Raw genomic sequence first — 26,687 nt, 5'->3', positions numbered from 1 at the left:
TTGATATGTAATAATAACTTATTACTTTGTTATTATTTAATAACTTATTGAAGAAATTTTTTATAAATTATAGCCTAGTGTACAGTGTTTATGCAGTTTACAGTAGTGTACAATAATGTCCTAGGCCTTCACAGTGACTCACCACTCACTCATTGACTCACCCAGAGCAACTTCCAGTCCTGCAAGTCCCATTCATAGTAAATGCCTTATACAGGTATACCATTTATCTTTTATACCATATTTTTACTGTACCTTTTCTATATTTAGGTATATTTAGATACACAAATACTGACCATTATGTTACACTTGGCTACAGTACTCAGTATAGTAGCATGCTGTACAGGTTTGTAGCCTAGAAGCAACAGACTATACCACATAGCTTAGGTGTGTAGTGGGCTACACCATCTAGGTTTGTGCAAGTACACTTTATCATGTTTGCACAAAGACAAAATTGTCTATGGATTCATGTCAGAACAAATCCCTGTTATGTGACACATGGCTATATTTGGAACCACTGCTTGCCTGGAAAGAGGAAGTAAGGTACTTATTTACTTACATATGAATGATGGATAAAAGAAATATTAGTGATTTCACAAATATCCAATGGCGAGATAAGTGAAAATGACTCTTAGCAAGAAATTAATTATATACTAATAAAATCAGTTGTGGAGTTATTTTCTGTAGGAAAGCAAAATCCATACCATAATGCCCAGTAGTAACAATTAAATTGTTTGCTTATTCATATGAATTCTATTCTACTCTTTCTGTTTAGGGAAATCTGCTTAAACATTTGAGTATTATTTTATTGTCTTTTCTTTTTTTTTTAAATTAAAGGTCGCTTACTAGTCTGGTTTCCATTAGTGGCCATAACCAAGGGAGAGGAACCAGCTGGCGTGGGAAGGGGTCATCTCCATAACATTCCATTTATACACAGAACTAAACAGACAAGCACAGAGTCACTGTTGTGGTTAGAAGTTGTAGCATGGGAAGGGGGAGGAACAGGTGGAGAGCGGGGTTGTTTTTAAAATATATATATAGGCCTTCCCCAACTGGGGTTCCTGGGGGAAGTTGGTCTGCTTCAACCCAAGAGGAAGCAGAATATCCAAGCAGTTTGGGAAGGCCAGAACTGTCAGGGATGGAGAGAGGAGGAAAATCCAGGGAGTTGGGGGTCTGTTTGGCAATGGGGGTAAAGGGAGTGCCTTCCCTCTGCTGGGATTCCCCCAGCCCCTCCAGTCTGGCAGGAAGGGGGCAGCCTGCAATCCCTGAGGGCAGGTCTGGGACTACTAGATTCTCCAGGAAAGGGACTGGAGGGGATCACAAAGGTTTGTCCTCCAGGAAGATGAGGGTGCTGACCCCTAGCTTCTTCTTGATGGTGTCCTTGGAGCTGGCATAGATCATTTTGCTCTTAGTGGATGCAGACTCAGAGGCCCAGAAGACAAACACCAGGTCCTTCTTCTTGCTGTCCTTGGTGGCATCATAGGGGGCGTAGGGCAGTCCTTACCTGTCAGCATCTTGACAAAGGTGGTATAGGGATCATCAATGGTTTGGTCCACATTAATTACCAGGATCTTGTTGGCCTCTGCGAGAATGATGTTCTTCTTGTACTCACTCAGGCAGAAGAGCAGCAACTTCTTGCGCTTCTTCGCCTTTTCTAGTGTTGAAGACTTGCACACTTTCATGTCACTGAACAACTGGATGACATCATCAAAGACAGCCACATGGGAGCCCATGTTTCCAAAAGTGAAAAGGAAATGGCAAGGAGAGCCGCTGCAGCTGCTGCCAGGATCTGACTGGACATTTAAATATTTTGAAAATGAAGTCTTATTTTCTCAATGACCCTGTTAAAAAATCAGTAATAACATAAAATGGGGCTGTAATAAGAACAATAATGATAATAACTATATTTATTATTACTAACATTTGTTGATAACACTTAATGGAGTCATTAAAGGGTATGTATGGTCTTATGAAGCCCTCTGGCATGTTTGCATTTTCTCCCCAGGTCTCTGCAAATATGTTTCTATAAGGACAGTGTGGGGTAAGCACTGTCACACAAGTAATAATGAATATTTATTAATTGTATACTACTACTAAATGACCTACCGGCATGATCTACTTAAATACCTCTTATGTATCTCTTAAAATTTGCTGCTACACTGCTTCTCTACCAAAAGTACTAAAGCCATCCTTCTCTGATAGCAGCTGAGGCTATATTATAATTTCTGCAATTTTCTACCTTCAGGAGTTTTCTCCCTAAGGTTTCCAGTATTCTGAACATACTCTCCTGGCAAACTCCTCCCATCAGCTCACCAGACATGCCTAGACAAGTTCTAACCTCAACTGTGAATGCAGCCTTTATGTGAGTACTCTACCAGAGGAGGGAGAAAGGGAGAAAAGAAATGTTATCAGAATTATTGTATTCATTAACGTTCATAATATATATGTGAAAGGAGGATACAGTGGAATAAGGATTGTGGCCATGCACATAACATTAAACTAGATTGCTATCTGTTGATAAAGATTTCCAATTTCTTGCTACATTTATTTTTATTTACTTTTTATTATTTTTTTAAGAGACAGGGTCTCACTATGTTGCCCAGGCTGGTCTTGAACTCCTGGGCTCAAGTGATCCTCCCGTCTCAGCCTCCCAAAGTGCTGGGATTACAGGTGTGAGCTACTGCAGTGGCCTCTTGCTACATTTAATACTTCACATTACTCCATTCTTTTCTTTGGAGCAGACTGAAGCATTCCTTTTTTCCTCTTTTTCTTTTTTTGAGACAGAGTCCCACTCTATTGCCTAGGATGGAGTGCAGTGGCACGATCACAGCTCACTGCAGCCTCAACCTCCCAGGTCCAAGTGATTCTCCTACCTCTCAGCCTCGAGTAGCTGGAACTACAGGCATGTGCCACAACACCCAGCTAATTTTGGTATTTTTTGTAGAGAGGGTTTCGTCATGTTGTCCAGGCTGGTCTTGAACTTGGGCTCCAGTGATCCTCCTGCCTCAGCCTCCCAAAGTGCTGGGATTACAGGTGTGCACCCCCGGCCTCTGAAGCACTCCTTGAGTCAGATATGCCTGGTGTTGTTTTACTCAACCTGAGTCACCTTTTGGTTCCCTATTCACCACTACCTACTGCCTTACCCTTAAAGGGGAGGTACTTACTATGTATACTCAGATCATAAATTCCTCAGGAAGCTATTTATCATGAAGTTAAAAGTACAGTTTCTGGAACAAGATGGTTTGTTTTCAAATTTTGCTCTGCCATTTACCAGGTGTGAGATCTTCGGCAAGTTACTTAATCTCTGTGTACCCAGGTCCTCATCTGTAAAATGGAGATGATAATAGTAGCCATCTCTTTGGGTTTTTAATTTTTTTTTTTTTTTTTTTTTGAGATGGAGTCTCACTCTGTTGCTCAGGCTGGAGTGTAGTAGCACGATCTCAGCAAGCTGCAACATCCCCCTACCAGGTTCAAGCGATTTCCCTGTCTCAGCCTCTTGAGTAGCTAGGATTACAGGCACCTGCCACAATGCCCGGTTAATTTTTATATTTTTAGTAGAGATGGGGTTTCACCATGTTGGCCAGGGTGATCTCGAACTCCTGACCTCAAGTGATCTGCTCGCCTTACCCTCCCAAAGTTGCTGGGATTACAGGCATGAACCACCGCACCCGGCCTCTCATTGGGTTTTTATAAGGATTGAATGAGGGTGTATGCGTGTAAAATCACTTAGGACAAGCCTGGCACACAGAAAGCACTATATAAGTGTTAGTTGTTATTATTATTGAGTGCAGGTACTCTGTCTAACTCAATTGTACTCTCTTTGCTGCCCTCTCTGACACCTGGCATATTGTTTGATATATGATAAGCTTTCAGTAAAGGCTGAATGAGCGATGAATAACTATCATCAAATAAAAGATAGGAGATAAGAAAATAAAGATTTTCTTAGTCCTTTGAGATATCCCAGTAAAACAGTACTTTTGAAATAATTGTATATCTTTTATTATAATTCTATGTCACACCAATGTTTCGGTTGAGAGTCTAAGAAGGCTGCATTTGCCTCTGAATCGATCTATGGTCAAGGCTTTGTATTGTGGGAACAGCTCAATCATATTGACCTGGCACATGCTTCTCTGAAGTCACATGTCCAGCATTATGACATGAGCAAGAATGCACGTAACCTCTTGATTCCACTCATTCGAAGTTCTCTGTGGGGACTAGGTTCAGAAGATGTCAGCTCCCCCGTAGACCAGCTTCCCAGAGAATGTCGCCTGCAAACTAGAATGATGCTAGTCCCAGCTTAACTGTGCAAAGAGAAAACCAGAACGGGCTCCCCAAGAACCAGGTTCATTCATTCACAGTTGTCAGAAGGTACAGTAACATTTAGAATCAAAACTTCATATAGGCTCTAGTGTAAAGCTTGACAACTCCTAACTACATCTTAGCTTTCACTTCAGTGGAAGCATCTCATAATGCTAGCAGTATTTTTAAGTATCAGAGAGATGCTCAGTTAAGTTTGATACGCTCCATGACTAAAAGACTATATACTTTTTCAATTATAAACAAACATACAAATAAAACTTATCAGCTGGATATAATATAGCCCTGAGATAAAAATATCATCATATATTACTTTACATTATGATGTCATGTTATGTTCTTTCTACGCTTTCGTGTGGGACATTATGTATGTTCTTTCTACACTTTGGTACAGGACATTATCTGGAAAGACCTTAATCACTATTTATATTTTAAGTTTTCCAGAGGGAACATCAAGAGAGGAAATGTCAAACTTAAGAAATATTCTGTTCCCTGAAGCGGGGGAAAAAAGGGATATGAGGCCTTGTTAATTACAAATCAAACATAGTAATATACCTGTTTCCTCAGTTGCAGTAGAAATAACCAAAATTCCCTCAAATGTGCACTCCTAATTTTGTTCAAGAAACTAATGTTTCTCTTTCAAACAAGTTCTGATGAAATTATCATTTTCTTTTTTCTTTTTCAGAGACAGGGTCTCACTCTGTCACCTAGGCTGGAGTGTAATGGCGCAATCATGGTTCACTGCAGCCTCAACCTCCTGGGCTCAAGTGATCCTCCCACCTCAGCCTTCAAGTAGCTGGGACTACAGGGGCACACCACAACACCCGGCTAATTTTTTTACTTTTATTTTTAGAGACAGGGTCTCAGTATGTTGCCCAGGCTGGCCTCAAACCTTTGGCTTCAAGCAATCTTCCCACCTTGTCATCCCAAAGTGTTGGGATTATAGGCATTAGCCACTGCATCCAGCCTGAAATTATCATTTTCTAATATTTCTCTTTTAATATTCCCTAAGAAGGAAGTAGCCAAATCACAATTAAGGTTTAATTTCACAGAGTATCCTGATTAACTCTGGAACTATGTAATGTTTTAGTAAAATTATAGTGTGGGAGAGAAAAACCACAGTATTTTTATTCTAGAATTGAGGTCAGTAATAATCTTTTTATTCCTAAGTGACTCAAACAGAGTTAATTCATGTCTCTGGCCACTACTGGCAGGGCTAAAGCCTGGCCATGAAGTGAAGGACAACATGGAAAGGTGGAACAGGAACAGGAAGGCAGCATACAAGGAAAAGATGGGAGGTGTTGACAGATTTTTAAAAAGGATCAAGGATCAGCAGTTTCTTTAAATCCCACTACTTCTTTAAATCTACTGATTAATCTAGGTTCACAGATATAAAAACTGTGAGGAAGAGAAAAAGAAAAGGGAATAGATGAGATGGAAAAGATTACTGGGGTGTGGGGGAAGAAAGAAAGAAATCCATCTGGTGGAGAGCAATAGAGCATAACATGAAATTGCCTTAGGTACAAAGCTCACTGATCTATTCTAGAGTCTTCGTCCCACTTGAGACAATAGCCTAGTTCTAGTCCAGTTCCACTCCAATTATAAGGACTTGTCCTTCTCTTTTGATGGTCAAGAATTACTCATGTTCGGTTTATTATTAGGTAAAAATTTATTTAAAACTACTATCTGCAGCAGACAAGCAAATTGCTTTATCTTCCTTCTACTCATTTATATTTATTCAATACGATCCTCATTTCTTAGAGTTTAACAGGATGTATGTGAAAGAAATGGACTGTTGGCTCCTAACCAAAAGTTCTCTTTGAGGCAAGCTTCTCAGAGATAAAAATAAAAATAATTGGCCCAAACAGGACCTAGGTCACCTAGCCTTGAGATTATTTACAGAGAAACATCAGGCAAATTTAGTCAAGGTGACTGAAGACCAAACAATTAAGCAGTAAGTTAATTCAAAAAAGACATATCAAAATATATATATCTGAAGTGTTACAACTACATGACACAGAATTATTGGATCTCTAAAGCTACCCATCTAGTTTTGGGGGATTTGTTTCTCTTTCTGTCTAGAAATTCAGCTAAGTATAATTTGTTATAAATCTTGAAGAAAACATGTACAGGTAGAATTATGAGGAAAAGTAGTGATTGATTTGGAAAGAATGACGCAATATGTAGTACCAAGAATTTTTTCATAAATATGTTGGCAATTGTCTTCGTCTGCTCAAGGTGCCAAAACAAAATACCATAGACTGGATGGCGAAAACAGCAGAAATCTACTTTCTCACAGTTTGAGAGGCTGGGAAGTCCCGAATCAAGGTGCCAGCTGATTTAATTCCTGGTGAAGCCTCTCTTTCTGGCTTGCAGACAGCTGCCTTCTTTCTATGTCTTCACAAAAAGGAGGGGCAGGGGAGAGAGAGGGAGAGAGAGGGGGAGAAAGAGAGAGAGAGAGAGAGAGAATATGAATGAGCTCTCTGATGTCTCCTCTTATAAGGGCACTAATCCCATCATGATGCCCCACTCTCATGACCTCATCTAATCCTAATTACCTCCCAAAGGCCCCATTGCTAAATACCATTACATTCAGGGTTAGGGCTTCAACTTGTGCATTTTAAGGAGACAAAAACATTCAATCCATAACAGCCATTTAAAAACAATGTTCCATTCCAGCTCTAGGTAAGATGGAGTAAGCACACTCCATCCTGTCTTTTTTTTTTGAGACAGAGTCTCACTCTGTCACCCAGGTAGGACTGCAGTGGCACAATCTGAGGCTACAGGTGTGCACCATCGCACCCAGTTAATTGTTGTATTTTTAGTAGAGACTGGGTTTCACCATGTTGACCAGGCTAGTCTTGAACTTCTGACCTCAGGTGATCCGACCACCTCGGCCTTCTAAACTGTTGGGATTACAGGCGTGAGCCACTGTGCCCAGCCCACCCTGTCTTTATCATTAAATATAGTTATAAAACCTAGATAGAATGCATGAAGCAGCTACTTGAGGACACTGGAAGATAAAAAGTAGCAAGTGATTTGGGGAAAAAGACTAGAATTTAAAGTACTACTGAACAAGCAGTGAGTTTTCTGTTTTTGTTTTTTCCCTATCAGAACCTCAGTCTAGAAATAAGGCAGTGTGAAACTCAGAATAGGCACAGACAGACAGAGCCCCAGGAGAAGCCCTCTAGTTCTGGCTCAAGGAGCAGGAAAAGCATCTCCTAATACTCAGAGAGTGTGGGAGAAATCTGCTAATTTCTTTTCTTTTGTTCTCCATTCTCTAGTGCCCCAAGCCCCTAGAAATCCGGCTAACCAAGCAGTGGTAATGACTGCAATGTCAGCAGGTGGCCACAGGCTCCAATATCTCTGAGGGAGGGGAACCTTCTTCTGTGGAAAAGTTGGGGCCTCAGGAGGGTGGGATAAACACCAGTTGATTTTTTCCTCTCTGTCCTTCCACTGCTGAGCCCTGGACATAGTGTAGTCCCAGAAAGTACATACCACAGTAGGGTAACTAAAGCACTAGATTTCTGGCTGTGGGACTGAAAAAGGAAGTCCTAGGAATAAGAAAGTACTAGAGACCATGAAGAGGGAGGAACTCAGGGAAGTAGTAGTTAAGTTTATTATAACCTCCTAGACTCACCTTCAAGTTGCACAAGGATGGATCTGATTGCAAACAGCATAGGTACCAAAAAGACTTTGAGACTGAACTAAAGGACACACAATTCCATCACCCTACCACTACTGACTGGTAGTACACATAGAGGATAGATCTAAATAGCATGGAAAGCAAAATATTCTTTTTGAAAATGGAATTGACATTGAAACTACAACTGACAGAAGGTTGGTTGGAATTTTTGGCTTGAACCAAAACAGATCTATTACCTGCTAAAACAAAAATATCAGTATTCTCCATATGATTTAAACAAAACCCAGAGTCTTATAATATATTAAATGTCTGGGATACAATTCAAAACTATTCAGTGTAAGAGAACCAGGAAAATCTCAACTCACATAAGAAAAGACAATAGAGACAATGCCAGGATGCTACAGATGCTGGAATTAGCTGACTATAGCTTTAAAACAGTTATTAGACAAGTGTACCAGATCGTAAGATAAAAAAGTTCCTGAAAGAAATGCAAAAAATAATTTAAAAAAACAATGAAATTGAAATTCAGAACTAAAAAATATAATAACAAATAAAGAACTAATTGTATGGGCTCAATTACAGAATGGAGATGAGAGAGGAAATAGTCGGTGAATTTGAAGATGAGGCAACAGAAATTATCCAATGTGAACAATGGAGAGAAAAAATATTGAGGAAAAAAAGCTGTGCCTGAGGGACTGGTGGGACAATACCAAAAGATCTAACATTTATGATACTGGAGATCCAGAAGAAGAGAGGAAAGAATACAATGTAGTAACGAATATTTGAAAGAATAAAAATTTCTTGAATTTGGTGAAAAACATAACTTACAGATTCAAGAAACTCAGAGAACACCAAACAGGGTATAACCAAAGAAATTCATGCCCAAACACATCATAATCAAACTGCTAAAAACTGAAACAAGAAAAATTATTGAAAGCCAGTAGAAAAAAATGATACATTATTTACAGGGGAAAAGCAACGTGAATGTCTGTAGATTTCTCATCAGAAACCATGGAGGATGGAATGAAGTAGAACAACTTAAAGGGCTAAAAATAAAAACCTGTAAACCCAGAATTCTATATTTAGCACAAATATCCTTCATGATTAAATCAGAAATAAACACATTTTTAGGGGAGGAAAACAAAGATAATTTGTTGTCAGCATACCTGCTCTAAAGAATTACGAATGGAACTTCTTCAGACAGACGGAAATGACATCATAAGGTAACCTGAAACATCAAGAATAAAGGAGGAGCCAGACATGGTGGTAGTCTTAGCAACTTGGAAGCTGAGGTAGGAGGATCACTTCTAGTCCAGGAATTTGAGGTTACAGTGGGCTATGATTGTGCCACTGCTCTCCAGCCTTGGTGACAGAGCAAGACCCTGACTCTAAACAAAACAAAACAAAACAAAAACAAGGAATAAAGAAGGAAAAACAGAAATGGTAAATAAAATAAACAATTCACCTCTTAAGTTCCTTAAAATTTGTTTCATGTTTGAAAGCAGAACTGATAACATTAATGGGGTTTTCAGTGTATGTAAATGCAATACATAAGACAACTACAACATAAAGAGGGAAAGGTAATGGGAGCTAAATGATTATAACATTTCTATATCCCCCTTGAAGTGTTAAAATATTGATTCTAAGTAGGTTGTGTAAAATTAAATATTTATATTTTGATCTCAATTATTAAAAACTTTTTTAAAAAGAACATATAGTCAAAAACTAACAAAAATATGGAATTTTAAAACATATACAAACGCCCCAAAAGAAGGTAGGAAAGAGAAAACAGATACATGAAAGAAAATAAAAGGAAACAAATAGAAAACAAATAAATAAAATGGCAGGCCTAAATCTGAATATATCAATTATTACATTACGTGAGAAAAAACCTAAATATACCCACTAAAACAGACTGGTAAAATGTATGCAAAAACATGACTGAGCTATGTATGTGTTGTAAAAAAGAACTCAATTCAAAATACATTTATATAGGTATGTTAAAAATAGAAAAATATATGCCATGCGAACACTAACCAAAAGGAAGCGAGAATAGTTACATTAATATCAGAGAAAGTAGACTTCAGAGCAAAGAAAATTACTGGAGATAAAGAAGGACATTATAAGATGTGTGAATCATAACCTGATAGAACTGAAAAGAGAAACAGACAAATCCACAATTATATTTGGAAACACCAATACTCCTCTCTCAGGGATGGATGGAAGTAGTAAACAGAAAATCAGCAAAAATATAGAAAAATTGAACCATACCATCAACCCAACTGTACCTAATAGATATTTATAAAATACTCCATTCAACAATAGCAGAATACATGCTCTTTTAAATGTACATGGCACATTCATCAAAACATAATCCAGCCTAAAAAAGAATTGAAATCATATAAAATATGCTCTCCAGTCATAATACAATAAACTTAGAAGTAAAAGTAAAATCTCCAAACATTTATAAACATTATACTTCTAAGTAATCCATGGGTCAAAGAGGAAGCCAAAAGGAAAAAATATTTTGAACTGAATGAAAATGAAAACACAACATATGAAAATTTGTGGAATGGGATTCAGCTAAAGCAATGCTTAGAGGGAAATTTATATTTATAATATGAAATATTGACATTAAAAAAGAAGAAAGGTCTCATGTCACTGATCTTTAAGAAGCTAAAAAGTTAATAATAATAAAATAAACCCAAATCAAGCAGAAGGAAGAAAATTTTTAAAAGCTAGGAGCAGAAATGAATGAAATTGAAAACAGAAAATCAATAGAGAAAAATTAATGAAACTAAAAACTGGTTCTTTAAGACCAGTGAAATTCACAAATCTCTTGCAAGATTACAAAGAAAAGACACAACTTACCATATCAGGAATGAAAGAGAAGATATCACTACAAATGCAATGGTATTCTAAAAATAAGGAAATACTATGAACAACTCAACACACATAAATATGACAACCTATGTGAAATAGACTAATTCCTCAAAATCAAACCACCAAAGCTCACATAAGCAAATTTAAATAACCTGATGAATCCTATACCTGTAAAGAAATTGAATTTAGTTTAAAACCTTTCAAAAACTTTTTCCAAGCCCAGATGGTTACACTGTCAAATTCTATCAATCATTTAAAGGTGAATTAATACCAATTCTACACAAATTCTTTCCAGAAAATAGAGGAGGAGGGAACATTTACCAATTTATTTTTATAAAACCAGCATTATTCTGATACCAAAGACAGGACAAGAAAAAACTATACACCAATATCTGCCTTGGATTTTGACACAAAAATCTTCAACAAAATATTAACAAATTGAATCCAGCAGTATATAAAAATATTATATACCATGTCAAAATGAGGTTTATCTTGAAAATGCAAAGCTGGATCAATATTCTAAAGATCAATCAATGTAATCCACCGTATTACTAAAGAGGAAAAGCTACATGATCATGTCATTTGATACATAAAAAGCATTTAACAGGTCAGTCTTGGTGGCTCATGCCTGTAATCCCAGCACTTTGGGAGGCTAAGGCGGGCAGATCACCTGAGGTCAGGAGTTCGAGACCAGTCTGGCCAACATGGTGAAACCCCTCTCTCTACAAAAAATACAAAAATTAGCCAAGTGTGGTGGCGCATGCCTGTGGTCCCAGCTACTCAGAAGGATGAAGCAGAATTGCTTGAACCTCGGAGGTGGAGGGTGCAGTGAGCCAAGATTGTGCCACTGCACTCCAGCCTGGGCGACACAGTGAGACTCCATCAAAAAAAAAAAAAAAAAAAAAAAAAAGAAAGAAAGAAGGAAGAAAGGAAGGAAGGAGAGAGAAAGGAAAGAAAGGAAAGGAAGAAAATTTGACAGATTTCAACATCCATTCAGATTAAAAAAAAAAAAAAATTCTCAGCAGACGAGGGTAGAACGGGATTTCCACAACCTCATAAAGGTTATGTACAAAAAGCCAACATCTAATATCGTATTACATGTGGTGAAAGACTGAATTCTACCCCTTAAGGTCAGGAACAAGGTAAGAATGTCTTCACTCACCATTGCTATTTGATATTATATTGGAATTTTATTCAGTGTAATAAGGCAAGAAGATAAAAGACATACTGATAGGGAAGGAAGAAATAAAAATGTCTATTTGCAGATGACATGATTGTTTACATAGAAAACCAAACAAGTGATTTAAAAAAAACTCCTAGAACTGACTTTAGTAAAGTCATAGGACAAAAGGTAAACACACACACATTTTACATCCATATACCAGCAATGAACAACTAGAAACTAGTATTTTTTAAACAATACCATTTACAATAGCTCCAAAAATATTGAAATACTAAGGTACAAATTTAACAAAGCATTAATAGAATATGTATGCTGAAAACTACAAAACATTAATGAAAGCAATCAAAGAAGATCTAACTATAAATAAATGGAGAGATATACTATGTTCAGAACTGGAAAAATCCCAGGTACTCAGGAGTCTGAGGAAGAAGTGCTTGAGCCCAGGAGCTCTGGGCTGTAGTTCGCTATGCTGCTTGGGTGTTGGCACTAAGTTTGCCATCAATATGGTGACCTCCTGGGGGGGGTACTCCAGGTTGCCTAAGGAGGGGTGGACCAGCCCAGGTAAAAAAGGGAGCAGGTCACAATTCCCATGCTGATCAGTAGCAGGATCATGCCTGTGAATAGCCACTGCACTGCAGCCTGGGTAACATAGCAAGACTCCAATCTCTGGAAGGAAAGAAAACTGAAGACTCAACCCATCAAACTAATCTATGGTGTAATTCAATTCCACTAAATATCTCCACAGAACTCACAAAACAAAATTTTAAAATATAGCAAGCTATTCTAAAATTAATAAAATTTTAAATTGTATTTTAAAAATTTATACAAATTATAATTTTAAATTTTAAAATACAGCAAGCTTATTCTAAAATTAATATAGAAATCTAAAAATAATTAGAAAAATCAAAATGTTTGAAAAAGAAAAATAAGGTTGAAGAATGAAACTACCTGATTTTAAGTTGGACTATAAAGCTAGATTAATCAACATAATCTAGTATTGGTGAAACAATAGACACTTAAGATCAGTGGAACAGAATCAACAGCCTAGAAACAGACCCACACAAACACGGCCCACTGCAGCCATGTTTTTTTGTTTTTGTTTTTTTCTGAGATAGGATCTCACTCTGTTGCCCAGGCTGGAGTGCAATGATACAGTATGGCCCACTGCAGCCTCAAACTCCTGGGCTCAAGCGATCATTCCACCTCAGCTTCCCAAGTAGCTGGGACTACATGCATCGGTCACCATACCCTGACAATTCTTTTTTAATTTTTTGTAGAGATGGGGGTCTTGTTATGTTGCCTGGTGTGGGGGTGCTGAAGCAGGAGGATCGCTTGAGCCTGGGAGGTGGAGGTTGCAGTGGTCACTGTCACTGTACTCCAGCCTAGGTGAGAGAGCAAGACCCTGTCTAAAAAAAAAAAAAAAAAAAAAGCCACAACAATCTATGTAACAGAAAATTTTGGGAACAGGGCATAATGAGTATGAATACAGGTTCTAAAATTAGATAGCCCCGGTCTAATCCTGGCTTTAGTACTTACTATTTGACCTTGAAAGAGTTACTTAACTTCTCCGTGCCTCAATTTCCTTACCTGAGGATAATTATAGTACTTACTACACAGGTTTGTTATGAGAATTATATGAGTTGATATATGTAAAGCACCTAGAACAGTAGCTGGCATATATTAAATACTATATAAAGTGTTTGTTAAATAAAATGCACCAGGTTCTTAACCACCTGTCAGTCACATTAACTTATGGGTATGCCATATGACATTATAACTGATTAAAGAGCCAAATTATATTTGTTGTATCATAAGGAATTTAACATTTATTGATAAATATGACACAAATTAAATTGTAAGGCTCTACACTTGAGTCTCTCCCTCAAAATTGTGACTGGTACAGCATGCAGGACCCAAATTCTAGTGAAGAATAGGCTTTATGAACAACAAATTCAATAGTTATCAAAAGGGTGGTTACTAGCAAAAGGAAGATAGTTCGATCCTAAGTTGTGATGATAAATATATAGTATCTACACTGGTCACACCACTCTTGATGCATATATTCCATTCTAGTTTCACACTTAATTTAGTCACATAGACTTAATCTGTGTAGCCTCACTGGCAAGAATGAGAATAATGGATGAAAGTTCTAGGGGAAAATATTTAGGCTCAGTAAAGGGAAGACGTAACACTGAAGGGTTCTCTGAACATGAGATGGCAACTGGAGCAGTTCGTGAATCCTATGTCACCAGAATGTTTAAGTTAGTTCAGTGTCCACTTGGTGAGATAATTATGATGACAACAAACACAATCATTTCTAAAATGTTTATGGTGTCTGTCCTAGTTCCTTTATGTAGAGTATCTCCAATCTTCTCACCAACTCTATAACGTAGACACTATCCCTATTTTATAGATGAGAAAACCAAGGCTCAGAGAGGTTAAATAAGTCACCCAAAATGTGCAGTCATTAAGTGGTAAAGCTGTGATTTGATCCAGGACCTCTAATTCCACAGCAAACATTCTTTCTAATCCAAACTGCCTTTGGTTGAAGACTCAATAACATTCAGTATTCCTTTTAATCCTGAGAGTCTGTGATTTGTTGAAATTACATCTTTCTAGACATAGATATAGATTTTCCCTAGCCATTTCTATCCACTGGAACAGGTGTCTTTCTCAAGAAAAAAAGAGGCATGTACCTTATTCTTTTTTTTTTTTTTTTTTTTTTTGAGATGGAGTCTCGCTCTGTCACCCAGGCTGGAGTGCAGTGGTGTGATCTTGGCTCACTGCAAGCTCCGCCTCCCGGGTTCACGCTATTCTCCTGCCTCAGCCTCCCGAGTAGCTGGGACCACAGGCACCCGCCACCATGCCTGGCTAGTTTTTTTGTATTTTTAGTAGAGACAGGGTTTCACCATGTTAGCCAGGATGGTCTCAATCTCCTGACTTCGTGATCCACCCACCTCGGCCTCCCAAAGTGCTGGGATTACAGGTGTGAGCCACTGTGCCCAGCCTTGCCTTATTATTCTTAAGTTTGAGGTTGGTTTGTTACTTCTATGAGAGAAGTGTTACAAGCCAACACACTATTTACTATGTTAATAGACAATGAAATTAACAATAAATTGGATTATGCTGAATAGGTAAGGAGTTTATTATTCCTGAATTTACTTTCCAGAGAGTGGTATTTAAAAACCAACAAAAAAGAGGTAAAATGCTATTATTCTTGATAAAAGTAGTAAATGAAAACATAAATAGAGATAAATCTATGTCCTTACTGCTCTACTCTTCCCCTTAGCTAATTCTCAATTAAACATGATTCATTCAGCACCATAAGACAGGGGGAAAAAAACATAACATGATTCATAAGAATCTATGTAAGTGTTTCAGAATTTGTTACAGTAATTTCTCACCAATTGAGAGTGGGGATGATTACATTCCTAAAAGGTGCCATGTTAGGTAAAATCTCCATTGGCAAAATTCAAGAAAATGCGGAATTTGTAAGAGAATAAAGCAAGAAAGTTGGTAATAAAGCAGAAAAGAATCTTCTTCAGTTGTTCATGAGCTCATATTCTGAAAAATCATGATTGGTGTGAAAGATAGGATGTATTTATATTAACCATACTTCCTTTTTCAGCTTTTGATCTGGCCCTTACTTTACTGCTATTTCATGCTGCTTGCATTTGCTTTCTGACATTTGCAAGCCTTGGCAACATTCTTAATAGTCAGCCGATCCTTCCACAAATGAAGGGCATTATTTTTCTTTAGGCCCAGTGTCCTACTGTTATTCCCCACTCACCATATGTGGAGGGTTGGGGGTAGAGGCAACATTTGATCCTTCCTTTCAGAAAATATTTCTCTGCAGTATGTGATGCTGTTTGATAGCATTTCACCCACAGCAGAATTCTTTCAAGATTGCAGTAAATTTTCTCAACACTGCCACTGCTTTATCAACTAAGTTGATATAATATTCTAAATCCCTTGTTATTTCAACAATGTTCACATTATCTTCACCAGGTGTAGATTCCATCTCAAGGAACCACTTTCTTTGCTCATTCGTAAGAAGTAGCTCATCTGTTCAAGTTTTATCAGGGCATGGCAGCAATTCAGTCCCATCTTCAGACTCCACTTCTAATTTTAGTTTTCTTGCTATTTATACCACATCTGCAGTGACTTCTTCACTAAAGTCTTGAACTCCTAGAAATCATGTAGGAGGGTTGGACCAACTTCTTCCAAACACTTGTTAATGTTAATATTTTGACCTCCCATGAATTATGAATGTTCTCAATGGCATTTAGAATGATGAATCCGGGCCAGGAGAGGTGGCTCACGCCTGCAATCCCAGCACTTTGGGAAGCTGAGGCCAGTGGATCACGAGGTCAGAAGATCGAGACCATCTTGCCCAACATGGTGAAACCCCATCTCTACTAAAATACAAAAATTAGCTGGGCATGGTGGCAGATGCCTGTAGTCCCAGCTACTCGGGAGGCTGAGGCAGGAGACTTGCTTGAATCCGGGATGCAGAGGTTATAATGAGCCGAGATCACGCCACTACACTTCAGCCTGGGTGACAGAGTAAGACTCCGTCTCAAATAAATACATAAATAATAAATAAATAAAATAATGAATCCCTTCCAGAAGGTTCTCAATTTACTTTCCCCAGATTCCCCATCAGCAGAATCACTATCTATGGTAGCTATAGCCTTATAAAATGTATTTCTTAAATAGTAAGACTTGAAAATTGAAATTACTCTTTGATCCATGGACTGCAGAATGGATGGTGTGTTAGCAGCCATGTAAACAACATTCTGTTATACATCTCCATCAGAGCTCTTGAGTGACCAAGTGCATTGTCAATGAGCAGTTAACATTTTGAAATGAATCATTTATTTCTGAACAGTAGTTCTCAATAGTGAACTTAAAATATTCAGAAAACCATGCTGTAAAAAGATGTACTGTCATCCCAGTTTTGTTGTTCCATTTATAAAGCACAGGCAGAGTAGATACAGAGTAACTCTTAGGGCCCTAGGATTTTCAGAATGACCAATGAGCATTGGTTTCAACTTAAAGTCATCAGTTGTATTAGCTCCTAACAAGAGAGTCAGCCTGTTTCTGAAGCTTTAAAGCCAGGCATCAACTTTTCTTTGCTAGCTATAAAAGTTCCAGATGGCATTTTCTTCCAATAAGGCTGTTCTGTCTACACTGAAAGTCTGTGTTTAGTGTAGCCACCTTCATCAATGATCTTAGCTAGATCTTCTGAGTAAATTACTGCAGCTTCTCCATTAGCACTTGCTGCTTCACCTTGTACTTACATGTTATGAAGATAGCTTCCTTCCTTAAACCTCATGAACTAACTTCTGCTGGCTTCAAATCCTTCTGCAGCTTCCTTGCCTCTCTTAACCTTCACAGAACTGAAGAGAGGGACTTGCTCTGAATTAAGTTGTAGGAATGTGGTTGGTTAGATCTTCTACCCAGACCATTCAAAACTTTCTCCATGTCAGCCATTAGGCTGTTTTTGCTTTCTTATCATGCATGTATTCACTGGAGCAGCACTTTGAATTTCCTTTAAGAACTTTTCTAGGTCAGGAACAGTTGCTGATGCCTGTAATTCCAACATTTTGGGAGGCCAATATAGGAGGATGCTTGAGACCAGGAGTTTGAAACCAGCCTGGGCAATAAAATGAGATCCCATCTCTGCAAAAAACAAAAAAAAATTAGCCAGGCTCAGTGGTGTGAACCTGTAGTCCCAGCTACTTTGGAGGCTGAGGTGGGAGGATTGCTTGAGCCTGGGAGTTTGAGGCTGCAGTGAGCTATGATCATGCCACTGCCCTCAAGCCTGGGCAACAGAGTAAGACCCAGTCTCTTAAAACCAATAAACAAACAAACAAACAAAAAACCACTTTTCCTTTACATTCATCACTTGGCTAATTGTCTGACTCAAGAGACCTAGCTTTTGGTCTATTTCAGCTTTCAACAAACCTTTTTTCACTAAGCTTAATCATTTCTAGCTTTTGATTTAAAGTGAGAGATGTGTGACTCTTCCTTTTACTTAAACATTTAAAGGCCACTGTAGGGTTATTAACTGGTCTAATTTCAATATTGTTGTGTCTCAGGGAAAAGCAAGCCCTGAGGAGAAGGATAGGGATAGGAGACTGACTGGTTGGTAGAGCAGTCAGAACACAACATTTATTAATTTCACTGCCTTACATGGCTGTGGTCTGTGGTGCCCAGATGTTACAATAGTAACATCAAAGCTCCACTGATCACAGATCACCATAACAGATGTAATAATTTAAATGTTTGAAATATTGTAAGAATTACCAAAATGAGACACAGAGACACGAAGCGAGTACATGCTGTTGGAAAAATGGCACTGACACACTGGCTAGATGCAGGGTTGCCACACACCTGCCATTTGCAAAAATCATAATATCTGCAAAGCACAATAAAGGGGGAAGCATAATAAAATGAAGTATGCCTGTATTTTCATTTCAGAGGAGGAAACCCAGAAAGGCTACCTGACATGTGACAGGCCAAAGAGCTGGTACCTCTCATTGAGTACTGTCATAATTTAGAATTTCTCAAATACTGCATAAATACTGAAACATAATTTTATTAAATTATTAAATATTTAGCATTATGACATTATATAAACAGTATCATATTTAGTAACAGTAAATAATAGCATATTAAATACTGAATAAAACAGCCATAATCTGCATCCTGCATGCTTCAAACTACTTTGGCAGAGACTATATTTGTTCTTCACCTCCCTGGCACTCTATGCTTGATAAATTTCCTGTGTTGGGTTCAGAAACAGATTTTGAGAATGATCTTTAAAATGAAGTGTCATGGACCCCATCTTCCTGTAGAATGAGGAGGAAATGGGTACCACCAGAAAGACTTTTAGCTGTCTTCTCTTTTTGGCCTATGAGTGTGCGTTCAGGTGCTGCAAATCCTTATGATTGATTAAACTGAAGAAATATGATTAGTTATCAAAAACAAGACAAAATACAATCACTGTATTTCATGGCTTTAGACATCATTCATTTAAACTCCTTCACCTGTTTATTTCCAAGGGTCCCAAGAAGGCGTGAGAGAAGGACAGAAGAGGTTTCTTAAACACTAGCCTGTGAGGACACTATATATGGAAAGCTAGTTTATATAACATAAGTAGGATTAAGTGATGGAGGGACTGTAATGTGGAAGGTGGCACACGGTCCAGCCAGAGGTTCAACAATATCTGGACAGAATTCTAAAGCTGCTTTTAGCCAGCTAAGAATTATTAGCATTTCTTCAGCTTTTTACAAAACACTATAGAAGAAGAAAACATGACTAGGGAGTCAGTCTGTTTGTCTACTCTCCTTTACTCTCCCCTTTTCTGATCTCTCATTAACTTGAAAACTCAGAAGGCATAAAGAAATGGGTGGGGGCATGCCTCTAGCACTAGGCCTTACTTGGGCATTCAAAGGTTTCAGAATTGCTGGTATTTCAACTGAATAAGCAGCAGGCTAGAAAGTAGAAAGGTTTGTGAAAATCTATCAGGTATACTATTTTGAAGTTGAATGAGACTTTCATCCCTGCCAATTTAGTATACTTAGTTTCCTGTACTTCTGTAAAACAAGTTATTTGATTTTTTTCCCCTTTTGTTGTTGTTGTTGCTGCTGCTGTTTTCTGGTTCCAGAAACAATGACAATAAAAGAGGAAGAAGGGAGATTTTTAACATCAGATTGCCAGTGAACTGCTGCTGGACCCCTCTAGGTGAAAGAAGACCTAGTAGATATTTCAACCTAAAACACTTAAAATCAGCCAGCTTTGCCCTGGCCTTTGGAAAAAATACATTCAGTGTCTGAACAGGATATATCATTTCTTTTGCTCAGTAAAGCTCCTTCAACTTTGGGAATGTTTCTATGAATTACCCATAGTAAATTAAAAAAAAAAAAAAGTGTTGGTATTTGGCCGGGCATGGTGGCTCCTGCCTGTAATCCCAATGCTTTGGGAGGCCAAGTTGGGAGGATTGCTTAATAAGCCCAGGAGTTTGAGGCTGCAGTGAGCTATGATCCAGTCACTGCACTCCAACCTGGGCAACAGAGCAAGACCCCGTCTCTAAAAGTTAAAAAAAAAAGTGTTGTGCACAAATAAATAAATTTTATATGTAGAATAATAGCTCTGATGCTGTGGTTGTCCCTGAGGTTAATAGGAAGGTTGTGATTTGCAGAGAAAAGATAAGACATGCAAAGTATTGACTTCTCAAATCTCAAGGCTTGTTCAGCATCTCACTTTCATCTACTAAATTAACTTCTTTTTCTTGTGCAAAATCCACTCAGCAATCTAAGTAAGGAAAAGCAAGCAACAAATGAAGGAATGAAATATAGGGCAAACCTCTAACTTAAAATCAACAGCTATATGAGGACTTGCATTTTTATAAGATGTTTCAATCTTTAGAAATTCATAAAAGCAAAGAATGTACACTCAATAAATGGTTGTTACTTGACAGATGGGAATAACAGCTAATATTAATGATGGTCTTCAGTGAACTGAGAAATATCCATACAGTTATTTTCATGGATCGATAAGTATGTTAAACTTAATTATATTTGGGTCATAAGGATGAAATCTTACAGGTTTTATATAACTATCATAAATGTTTTATAGACTACTGATCAGTAAGACTCGGCCAGAGGGGTGTATTAAGAATAGGAACATGAGAACCAAGAGGTCAGCGGGACAGAGAGGCACAGCCTCTTCACAAGTCAGAGAAGGTAAACATTTCAGACAAGATGCCATGGTTGAAAACTGGAGAGGTAAGGTCCTCATGCAAACACAGGGGAGATATGAAAAGATCATTGTCCTTACAGAATCTAGGAATGAGAGAACATCACCTCGTCGTATAATGAAAATATCATCTGGGGTATTACACCAGCATGTTTACTGAGTACTTGCTAAGTGCCAGGCATTGAGCGCAGCACTTTGCACGTATTGTCTCATTTGTTTCTTAGTGCAAATCCATGGCATGTGTACTGTTACTGTTCCCACATTAAATATAAGGAAACTGAGGCTTGAGAGCATAAGTAATTTGTCCAAAGTAACAGAGTCGGTAAACAGCAGATCTTAAATTCAAACCCAGGTCTGTAAAAGTCCACATTTTTACACCCTATAGATACGAAGACTCCCCCGATTGGACAGTTTCTGATGAACACATCAGGATAGGGCAATCATAAAATTATCATCAGTAAAATGGTTTGAATCGTATGTCATACCTTTGGACCACTTGTCTTTCCTCTCCCTTCCCTTTTTTTTTTTCTCTTTAGTAAGGTTAAATCTATACCTCTCCTATGTCCTAGGCATCCTCTTTTCTCTCTGGTCAGGTTAAATCTTGTTAAGCCTCTCCTATGTCCTAGGCATCCTCTTTTTTCAAGATGATAATATCTTATAGGAGAATAAAGACTTCAGCTATAATTCTGTGAGCTGAGTACTATGGCAGTGCTAAACAAAGTGAATTACAGGAACTAAAAGAATGGACACAGAATTCAGTGTACTTGTGCTTAGAAGATAAAAGATCTCAAATTATTTTGTTCATTTTAGTTTCACATATTCTTCAAGGTTATCAGTTATTCTGGCTATTAGAGAAATGGGTGGGAGAAGGAAGGTTTTATGCAATCTTAATTTTTAAAACATTAAGTACTGGTACCTATTATTTTCCAAATACTTTCAAGGGCCTTTTCCTAGAATCAGGTAAATGAGAGCAGGCAAGTGACCTACTTACAGCAAAAATTGCTCTGGGTTAGAAAGGATGGGAAGCCAAGTGCATCCTGAAAACCATAGCATCTGGTCTTGTTTTATGCATCATCTATCAATCTGTTGTTACAGGAATTGAGAATTAACATTTCAACTATTGTTTCTTCTATTTTAACTAATGCATTTATATCTTTGTTATTCTTACCCAATCCTTCCCACCTCCTCCCCATTTAAAAAACCATAGGCAGGGGCATTATGAAGGTGCCAGTTGAATCCTAGGGAGATCACTCTTTCATCTATGCCTCAAAACTTCTGCTAATGAGGCTATATAGTAGGGTTAGATATCTGAAGCAATTCTGGTTTTGCTCAATTCCGATTTTTCACAGATAGTATCATTTGAACAGTACTTATTGAAGTTAAATAAAATATTGTGGATTGTAAATTTCCAAGTTCTAGAAAACATTTTGTGGTAGAAGTTTTTTAAAACTACACTTGGCAATGCTGTTTAAGAAAAAGGTTATGTAGAAATGCAGATTGTGGATTAGTACTACCCTGATAGCATAAGAAAATTATATATAACTTCTTTTTATAGATACTCATTTAAAATTATGTGTAAAGTTTAAAAACATAAAAGTATGGAAAGTAGATTTATAGCAATATGTTCTTTGAACTTTGCTGTTGTTTTTTTTTTTTTTCTAGTTCTCTCCTTTTTACAGAATGGAGTTATCAATTCATCTTTCTACTACTTCCAATCTTTTGAAATTTTAAATTTCCATTTTTTTTCCTTGATTCTATCTTATTTCTTCTTATTATTTTTTAGTTTAGCTTTTTTTAATTTTTAAAACAAGTTTATGGGTACACAGTAGGTGTGTGTATCTATGGGGTACATGATATATGTTGATACAGGCATACAATGCGTTGTAATCACATCAGAGTAAATGAGGTATCCATTACCTCAAACATTTATCATTTCTTTGTTACAAACATTCCAATTATACCCTTTTAGTTATTTAAAAATGCACACTAAATTATTGTTGACTATAGTCATCCTGTCATCAAATACTAGATCTTATTTGTTCCATCTAACTATATTTTTGTACCCATTACCATTCTCACTTCCCTCCTACCCACCACTATTCTTCCGAGCCCTCGATAACCATCATTCTACCCTCTATCTCCATGAGTTAAACTTTTTTAATTTTTAGCTCCCACAAATGAGTGAGAACACGCAAAGTTTGTCTTTCTGTGCCTGGCTTATTTCACTTAATGTAATCTCCTACAGTTCTGTCCATGTTGTTGCGAATGACAGGATCTCATTTTTTAAAATGGCTGAATAGTTACTCCATTGTGTTCTATATTATTCTGTCTATTGTAGCTTCAAGTACAGCTTCAGGTATAGCTTCATATTCTTGCTTTACTTTTCTTTCTCCACCCATTCTACTTCATTTACCTTATCAAAATAATGGTTCATATGATTCAGAAGACATGATTTAAAAACTTAAAAAATAATAATTGAAATTATCCTTTTATGATATTTTTAAAAGAACCAAGGTAACCAAGTGACTTATACTGGCATAATTACTGCTACAAAATTTTATGTATTTGTTGAAGTTCTATCCTTTCTAAATCACTGTCAAGTGAATTACTTCTAATGAGCAATGAATAGAGTCAGGTTTACTGTGTTTACTTATTCAAAGATTTCAGATTTGTTTTTCCTTCCAAAGGGGTTCTATCCTGAATCTCGTCATGAGGCTTCCTTGCCTTGATTTCTTGATGTATTCCAGTTGGGTTAAAGGTTCAGATGACCAGATAGGCCTTTTAGGTTGAGGTGATGGAGATTTTTGCAAAAATACATCTACAGTCTTCATTCACTAGGGCAGAGTTTCTCAAAATATGTTCTAAAACTACCTATATCCCAATCAGCTCAGATGTTTGTTTACTGATTTATTGATAGTCTTAAACAATAGAAATTTATTTCTCCCAGTTCTGGAGGCTGGGAAATCCAATATACTGGCATAAGCTGTGTCTGGTGAGGGTACCCTTCCTGGCTTGCAGACAGACACCTTCTTGCATCCTCACATGGCAGAGAGCCCAGATGCTTATTTTAAAATGCAGATTTCTAGGTCAAAACCTAGAACAGTTGAATGGGAGTCTCTGAAGACTGGGAGCCAGAAATCTGCATTTTGTCAAGTTGTACAAATTAATCCATATACAATGAAATTTGAGAACACCTAATTTTATTTTATTTATTTTTATTTATTTATTTACTTTTTGAGATGGAATCTCACTCTGTTGCCCAGGCTGGAGTGCAGTGGCATGATCTCAGCTCACTGCAACCTCTGCCTCCCAGGTTCAAGAGATTCTCCTGCCTCAGCCTCCCAAGTAATTGGGATTACAGGCACCTGCCAACACACCCAGCTAATTTTTGTTTTTTTTTTTTCAGTAGAAACAAGGTTTCACCATGTTGGCCAGGCTGGTCTTGAACTCCTGACCTCAGGTGATTCACCCACCTCGGCCTCCCAAAGTGCTGGGATTACAGGTGTGAGCCATTGAGCCCAGCCGAGAATACCTAATCTAAGGAATTATTTTTTCCCACCAAGTATCTGGTGCATTAACTTTGGTTGCAGAGCAAACTGGCTACACTCCATTTAATAACAAAAATGGAAAATTTAGTACCATTTTATGGCAGGGAAGAACTGCCATAACTATTTTAAGAGGTATTGATAAAGAAAACACACACACACAAAAAACCCAAAAACTTTCTACAATAAAGTAATAATTGTTTTTAATAGCTTGATTCTAACAAAGAGCAAAGGCCTAGAAAGTCTACAGTCTGCTCTAATTTCCTGATTAATATTATATATAATGAATTATTTATTGAGCCCCTACTGTGAGCCAAATATGGTATTTGTGTTGCCAGGGATTATATAAAGCTATCCCGGTATGAAAAGCATATGTTCACTCTGCTCTATTCTGGAAGAACCTCATTGATTTGATGATTGCTGAAAATGAATGTACTTCACGTCTTAGGCCCAGACATGGAAGCTTTCTTAAGGATTCGCTAAATGAAATTATTAGGTCCAAAACACACAGGTGTAGGCATTTGGTTTACAGCTGAACCACTGGAAAGGGAGTCAGTGAGGTGTAGCACTTTTCGAGCTTGTGGACTCTTTACTGTCAGCCTTGATGACTTTATTTAAGAGTTTCCTTTCCTGCGCAATCATCCCTCAGATATTAGGCAGATGAATTGAAACTAAATGTAACCATATTGGGAACTCCATTTCATTGTAGAATTCATTTAGGATGTCTTTAGTAAAGTGACTCATGATTTGCCTGAGACTTTCTCAGCCAGTCTTATATCCCAGCAAACCTTTTAGTCTCATGCAAACTGAAACTGGGTAGGCTGGTCACCCTGGTCCTTAGAGGAGGGCGGGTGAGGCTCTTAGTTGAACCAATTTCACTCAGCAAATGAATGAAAATCCATTACCACCTTGAATTTCTCAGCTCATTTTCCTTACCAGTAGGTATAATTACCCTATTGGGGCACAAAACCTGTTTCTTTCCTTTAGTGGCCATTCCCTTTTAGTCCTGTCAAACCATGTGCCCATGAGCCTCCCAAACAATGATTCAGCTTGGGATCATCCAACGACCCAGTGGAGAGTCTCTTGAAAGTCTGCCGAGCACTGATAGCCTCTGTTTTTGTTTTTGTTTTTTTTTCATTGTTGTTGTTTGTTTTTAATGAACATTGTCCTGGTCTCATAATCTTCCTGTTATTCTCAAAGGTCTATCTCTCTAAATAATTAGTCTAGCAATCCCAAACCTAGCTTCACATCAATTTTTTTTAAAATTAGGAATGTAGGCATGCACATACATAAAAGCCTTAAATACTAAAAAGGCATGGGTATAAAACATGAACCATTTACAGTATTAAATTCCATTCTGATTCCTGTCCATGAACTTAATCACAGTTTTCAACATTCATGCATCCCTTTCATCCCTTCCTTTAAAGCTTTGTGATTTTGGCATTTCATGGTCTTACTTTCAACTAGATTTTAAAGTTTAGCTCATATTAAATTACTATCTCAAAGAGAAAATGTAAAGTACAAGGTTTGAATTAGGCAAATCTGTGTCTCAATGAAATTGTTGCCTTTATTTCCTAAGTATATGAACTTAGAAAAGTTTCTCTAAGCTTTAAAATTTGCTCATTAGTAAAAACGGAGAAAATAATAGCTATTTTAGAGGATTTTGGGGTATTTAGGTTATGCATATAAAGCACATGGCAGCATATTGCCCCATCCCAGCAGACATTTACTAGGTATTATCTTTACCACATTATTACAAGTTTGTAACTAGTAACATTTGTTAACAATCAGGCTGCAAAACTGTTATTATTATTGAGACAGGGGCTTGCTCTCACCCCTAGGCTGGAGTGGAGTGGCTTGATCACTGCAGCCTTGATCTCCCGGGCTCAAGCGATTCTCCTACCTCAGCCTCCCAAGTAGCTAGGACTACAGACATGTGCCACCAAATCCAGCTAATTTTTAGGTTTTTGTTTGTTTGTTTGTTTTTTGTAGTGACGAATTCTCATTATGTTGTCCAGGCTGGTCTCGAATTCCTGACCTCAAGTGATCCTCTCGCCTCGGCCTCCCAAAGTGTTGGGATTACAGGCGTGAGCCACTGCGCTGGCCAAGTTGCAGAATTGTTTAGCCATCAAAGATGATGCCTCAAGTAGAAAGGCACAAACTGCCTTCCTGAGGAACACAGGGAGAACTCTCATTACATCATAGTCTCACCGACTCTATCTGAAGGAAGTGATGCTTCTTATATCTTCGGAGTGTCTAACATCATCTGGCCCCCTGGCAGTCTGTGTATTCAGGAGGTTCTGGCTTTCAGGTTTGCTCCCTTGGGACCTCTTATGTCACGTCGCTCGTT

The 26,687-nt window shown here is 37.7% G+C and overlaps 1 pseudogene across 1 annotated transcript; it reads right to left on the bottom strand.

Moving 5' to 3' along the window:
* Positions 1–26,687, bottom strand: LOC105546958 (annotated as a pseudogene). The gene is made up of 3 exons (XR_001007163.1): positions 26,549–26,687; positions 13,275–13,428; positions 1–1,790 (listed from the first exon to the last, which is right to left on the bottom strand). The product of XR_001007163.1 is annotated as a cofilin-1 pseudogene (transcript).

Source organism: Mandrillus leucophaeus, unplaced genomic scaffold, assembly GCF_000951045.1.
Source record: "Mandrillus leucophaeus isolate KB7577 unplaced genomic scaffold, Mleu.le_1.0 Scaffold376, whole genome shotgun sequence".
NCBI classification, from domain to species: domain Eukaryota; kingdom Metazoa; phylum Chordata; class Mammalia; order Primates; family Cercopithecidae; genus Mandrillus; species Mandrillus leucophaeus.
The sequence above is the reverse complement of the archived record's forward strand: the minus strand, read 5'-3'. Positions and strand labels throughout refer to the sequence as shown.